Source organism: Tenrec ecaudatus, chromosome 7 (genome assembly GCF_050624435.1).
Source record: "Tenrec ecaudatus isolate mTenEca1 chromosome 7, mTenEca1.hap1, whole genome shotgun sequence".
Taxonomy (NCBI): domain Eukaryota; kingdom Metazoa; phylum Chordata; class Mammalia; order Afrosoricida; family Tenrecidae; genus Tenrec; species Tenrec ecaudatus.
In genome coordinates, this window is record NC_134536.1 from 8,106,981 (window position 1) to 8,113,505 (window position 6,525).

General features: G+C 42.1%; 1 pseudogene; it reads left to right on the forward strand.

The window, feature by feature from the left end:
• The first annotated feature begins 2,502 nt into the window (after positions 1 to 2,502).
• On the forward strand, positions 2,503 to 3,149 carry LOC142452628 (ubiquitin-conjugating enzyme E2 variant 1-like; annotated as a pseudogene).
• Positions 3,150 to 6,525: the final 3,376 nt, after the last annotated feature.

Sequence of the window (6,525 nt, forward strand, 5' to 3'; positions counted from 1 at the left end):
CTGAGGGGCAGTTCTATTCAATCACACAAGGCCACTGGGAAGGTTTGGTTTGATTCATTGTAGTGCTTTTTGCCACAGCTAAAGTTTAGGGGATAGCCTGAATGACCATTAATAGGGGCCTCCCTGGTATTTGTACAAGCACACACGTTTTTATTTGTAGTGAAGAAATAACACAGAATAGGTATCTTAGAGACGAATGCAAAATAATTGTAGCGCAGTGGTCCTCATTTCAGCCTTCCTCATGCTGGGACCCTTTATAGAGTTCCTCATTTTATGGTGACCCCCAACCATAAATTACTCTTTTTTTTCCCATAAATTACTCTTGTTGCTACTTCATAACTAATTTTGCTACTGTTATGAATTGTAATGTAAATATCTGATATGCAGGATGTATTAGGTGACCCCTGTGAAAGGGTCGTTCAACCCCCAAAGGGGTCGCAACCCACAGGTTGAGAACCACTACTGTAGAGGGTGGTGGAACCCAAGTGGGGCAGTGGGTTACGTGTTGGACTGCTCATGGAGAGGCTGACTGTTCTAACCCGTTAGCCGCTCTGCAGGAGAAAGATAAAGCAATCTGCTTGCATAAAAATTATAGTCTTGGAAACCCAATGGAGTAGTTCTGCTCTGCCCTGTATAGTTGCTGAAAGTGATTCATTTGAAGGCAGTGGATATAGAGGCTGGCAGGTAGGGATTAGAGAGAACAGAGATGGAAGCAAGACCTCTCTTGATTGAATTGCTAAAGTTTGGGGTAGTCCAAAAGAGAACAGAGTAAACCCCAAGTTGAAACAAATGAAACTCTACTTCAAATTGGTAACAACTGTGACAGAGAAAATAAGCACCCTCCCTCCATCCTCCCCCCCCTACCCCCCCCTCAGGACTTCTGACCTTGGTACTGTGATAATATTTCTTTGTGTGATGTGGTCTAAGGATGGGAAAGAACAGCGGATAAGTCTTCAATTAGTGGGTTATTATTAATAGTAATTTTGTTACTGCGGCTCTGAAACGGTGTGCATGTGCGATAACAAAAGTGTGCTAGCATTGTTTCATTGAAAAACCTTGCTCTAAGCGAAAGAAAAAACAAGGACAAAGTACAAAAATCAAAATTCAGAAAAGCCCTGTTAAGTTTAAATGGGAAATATCCATCTGGGCACATGATTTAAAAAAATAAGTCTTCTGGGCCTGTGCACCTAAAGGACCTAGAAACCCTGAGCTGGCCAGCTTGTCCCTATTTGCTCAGGGCTCAGCCACCAGCCACTCTGCTGGAGGAAGATGAAGCTTTCTACTCCCATAAAGTTACACAGTCTTGGAAAACCCCGAGGGCAGTTCTGTGGAGTTGCTATGAGTTGGAATTGACTGGATGGCAGTTTGGATTTGTTTTGCCTTTTGGTAAAGGAGCCCTAGTGGCCTGGTCAGGTGGCTCTTACCCTACAGAAACACTGTGTGCCCCTAGCACCCAGATCTTGGTTTCTGAATTCCATTACCCACTAAAATTATTCCGAGTTCCTTGGAGAATTGGCTGGTTCCAAGACCAGAACAGAGAAAGTACAAGCTGTTGTACCAGAATGCAAAGAAAGTTTTTGAGCTAAAAGGGGGCTTTGAACAAGACAGAAAAACGCTCAAAACTCAAAACAACCAGATCTGTGGTAGCTTGGAGGGGCAACTGGGAAAACTGACTAGAAAGGGGCATCCGAGAACTTTTGTGGGTGATGAAAATATCCATATTAATGTGGCAGTTAGTCTAGTGAATATGTTTTATCAAAACTCATCAGCTTGTATAACTAAAATACAGTGTGTGTAAATGATACTGCAATAATGTGAATTTTTAAAAGATGTTCTGGAGCCAGCTTGACTGGTAGCCCACATTTAATTTAGGACAATGGTAACACCACAAAGATATAACTGTAATTGACTGTAAACACTGAGTAATTACAAATCTATGGCTCTATAGTTATACTGGGGGAAAGGATACAGCAGAGGAAACTTTTTCCATCATTGGAAATGACTATTGCACCAAGCTCTTACTGTGAAAATTGATGTTTTAAGGGAAAATCCCATTGACCCCCATCTTTTTAAAAAAGATAAGTCTGTGGATTCTGCTTCCATAAAGAATGAAAGTCTCAGAAATCCACAGGAGCACTTCGCCCCTGTCCTTTTGGGTCACTGATAGTGAGTTAAGTTGGTTTGGTATTTCATCCAGGAGAGCTGGTGGACTAGTGATTACCTGTTAGTTACGCTACTAACTTCAAGGCCAGTAGTTCAAAACTACAAGCCACTCCACCGGAGAAAGATGAGACTTCCTGCTCCAGTAACACCTGTCAGTCTCAGAAACGCAGCGAGGAAGTTCTACCCTGTCTTATAGGGCTGCTTTGCATTGGAATTGACGCAGTGGCACTGGTTTGGAGTTTCTGGTGGCTCATCCCCAGTGACTGAGAAAAAAAACTATAAAGAGATGCCAACTGATACATTAAAACTAATGATCTAGTGGAGTGACAACCACATAGAATGGCAGCCACCGCAGGCTCAGCAGTAAAGGTCCCTTGCCAATTTCCGACTGTTGGAAGAACTCAAAGATGGCACAATTAGCTGGGGTCTAGAAGATGATGAAGACATGACAATTACAAGATGGACAGGGATGATAATTGGACCTCCAAGAGTAAGCTGCTAAGCTATGGCTATCCCATGTTAATGTCTTAACATTCACTGTGCCTTCTCTAAATATATGTATACATATGTATATGTATGTATATATATATATATATTAGCTTTATCACAGAAAAGTTCACCAATGGTATATTTTCTGAAAAGTGGCTATTCTTTTTTGACCAGTTTCAGTTTATATATTTGAATCTCCTCTGATGCTATTTAATCTCTCTCTAAATGACAATTTATGACAACCTGATACATAGCCTTAAAATAGAATGTGGACCTAAATACCCAGAAGCACCCCTTTGTATGATTTGTAACAAAAATTCCTATGAATGTGGTTAATAGTTCTAATGGAGTAGTAGACCCAAGAGCCATATCGGTGCTAGCAAAATGGAAGAATTCCTACAGCAGCAAAGTTGCTCTGCAAGAGCTCAGTGCCTAATAATGTCTAAAGAAAACCTGAAATTCCCTCAGCCGCCCAAGGACAGTGTTACAGCAATTAATCACCAAGAAAAACCACAGGCTTTTAAATTTAAGTAATCTTCTGATTTGGTGTAAGCAGTCATCATTTTCCACAGTAGGATATTTTTTAGATACATTTTGTAGACCTTAAAGTACTGGACAGAAAGTTCCCATTCAAGGGCAAGTAATCTTACAACACTACATGATATTAATGTTTTTCCCATTTGAAATATATAAGTTGTGGTATAACAACAACAAAATTAATGATGTAGTTAGAAAATTACTGTTAGGCAGCCTTCATGAAATAATTGATTTAGGCAAGGCTTGTCAGTGGACGGTAGTTTAGGTGAAAGGTGGCTGGGAACTAGAACATCCAAGAGACCCCCATGGTCCACCCCCCAGGCTACTTTCTGTGTTTAACTGTAAAGAGGAAAGCACACCTTTATACTGGAGTCATCTAGAGACTACCTTCTGAACCAAAGGTCTACACAGCTGAATCAGTAAAGAGGAGCCCTGGATGACCCAACAAGCAAGGTAAACATTAGCTTACTTGTATACTGATCTGTAGTGAACAATGTCACCTCACCACTTTTCCCCACGTCAGAAATGCTCCAGGTATGGTGGGCATCTGTGTCTTTGCAAACTCAACACCTTGCAGAAGCAAAACCTCTTTTCAGATTGACAATCCCTAATAGGCATGGAGTATCTCGTAAACCAAGATTTTAGCAATCCACTCCTCTGTTGGGCAGTCATTAAACACTCGGCTCCTAACGGAAAGGTCAGCAGTTCAAACCCACCAGTTGCTCAGAGGGAGAAGAGACTCAAAAAAAATTTTTTCTTTTTAAACATTTTATTACGGGCTCATACAACTCTTATCACAATCCATACATATACATATATCAATAGTATAAAGCACATCTGTACATTCTTTGCCCTAATCATTTTCTTTTTTACATTTTAGTAGGGGCTCATACAACTCTTATCACAATCCATATATATACATACATCAATTGTATAAAGCACATCTGTACACTCTTTGCCCTAATCATTTTCAAAGCATTTGAAAGCATTTAAGCCCTTTGCATCAGGTCCTCTCTTTTTTTTCCCCTCCCTCCCCGCTTCCCCCTCCCTCACGAGCCCATGATAATTTATAGATTGTTGTTTTGTCATATCTTGCCCTATCCGGAGCCTCCCTTCCCTCCTTTCTCTGCCGTCCATCTCCCAGGGAGGAAGTCACATGTGGATCCTTGTAATCAGTTCCCCTTTTCCAACCCACTCACCCTCCACTCTCCCAGCATCGCCCCTCACACCCCTAGTCCTGAAGGTATCATCCACCCTGGATTCCCTGTGCCTCCAGCCCCCATATGCACCAGTGTACAACCTCTGCCCTATCTAGTTCTGCAAGGTAGAATTCGGATCATGGTAGTTGGGGAGAGGAAGCATCCAGGATCTGGGGGAAAGCTGTGTTCTTCATCAGTACTACATTGCACCCTGACTGACCCATCTCCTCTCCTAAACCCCTCTATGAGGGGATCTCCAGTGGCCGACAAATGGGCCTTGGGTCTCCACTCTGCACTTCCCCCTTCATTCACTATGGAATATATATATATTTATATTCTTTTTTTTTGCATGATGCCTTATACCTGGTCCCTTTGGCACCTCGTGATCGCACAGGCTGGTGTGCTTCTTCCATGTGGGCTTTATTGCTTCTGAAGACTCAAAATTTACTCCCATAAAGAAATTACAGTCATACACCCACTGAACTCTAGCCCCAATCCAAGAACAGTTAGTTCTGATAATGCCCTGTTTGATACTGCCCTTCATGAAAAAAATCACAGAAGATAAGGGTGCTACAGCAAAATGTGGTGAAGAAAGTAGATGGTGCCCAGCTATCAATCAGAATTGTGTCTGGGATCTTAAAGGCTTATATTCAAACAAGCAGTCATCTAAGCAAGGAATCAACTAAGTCCACATGGAAGAAGCACACCGGCTTGTGTGATCCAAAGATGACAATTACAGAACTTGAATATGGTGAGGAGCAAAGCATCAGAGCAAGAATTATGAACACCCAATTATGGAGGGCTATGGGGGGCGGTGAGAGCCAAACACCCATCTACAGAGTCTCTACCCTGATTAAGCCACTGGCAGAGTCCCTACGAGATTCTTCTAGGTGCAAGTATTTCTTCACTGGCTTCTAACTATTCATAGTGGTCTTTGCTTTCTTACCCCCTATTTGTATTTTTAGCTCTGTATTATTATTTTATCCTTTCCACTTTGTTATTTTTTCTGTTTCTGTTGGGTTTTCCACGTTGCGAAGCACAAAAGGAGTAGAGGCATAGAGATAAGAATGATGCAAGAGTTTGTAGGGGAAGTAGGGGTGGGGGTGAGGGAGCACTCTCTAGAACTGATGATTACACAACTTAGTTTAAAAGGGATTTAACCATGGGCGCGAGCAGAATGTTCTAAAATTGATTGTGGTAATGATTGTACACTTGTTGCCATGATTGAACTATTGAATCGTGCGATATGGGGATTCAATGCCAATAAAGTTGTTAAATAGAGAGAGATACTTATTGATATAGGGAGTTCTCCAATATAACTCTGAACAGGTAAAATAAAACAGCAATGTGAGAGAAAAAAAGAATTACAGTCTTAGAAACCCTACGTGGCAGCTGATTCAAATGGACTCTCCAGCTTCCCTAAAGATTCACAAAACAACCACGTGCTGTCAAGTCAAGTCTGACTCATAACAACCCTGTAGAACTGCCCCCTAGAGGGTTTCCAAGGCTGTCCGTCTTTATGGAAGCCAGCAGCCACATCGTCCTCCTGTGGGGCAGCTGGCAGGTTTTCGCCGCTGTCCTGTTAGCAGGTGAGCACTCAGCCACTTTACCACCTCTGAGTTCCTTTGTAAAGATGACAGCCTTGGGAGCCTTACAGAGCAGCCTCTGTCCTATAGTGGCATTGTCCTTGAAATTGACCTGATAGTTTATGGGTTTAGTTGTAGGACAGGTGTCCCAGGTGTGTACATGGTTAATCCATGTGGCTGCCAACTTTTGGAAGTTCAAGTCTACCCAGAGGTGCCTTGAAGAAAGATTTGGTGATATACTTTCCCACAAAATCAGCCACTGAAACCATGATTGTGGGGTGGGAGAGCAAAAGGGAGCCAATATCAAGTAGTCCAGGAAGGAAAAATATGTTTGTGTTAACTCCCAATTTCTTGAATTGCTTTGTTTCTTAATATAATTTATTATTGAGGGAGAAACAGTATAATAAAGTGCAATAAAAAGAATAGAAAACATGATGGAGCACAATTCTACTCTGACCTGAGTCCGAGGTGATTGGGAAGAACTGGGTTGAGCCTGAGCTCTGGTAGCACTGCAGGCAAGTGTTGGACTGCCAGCCGCAAGATAGCCAGTT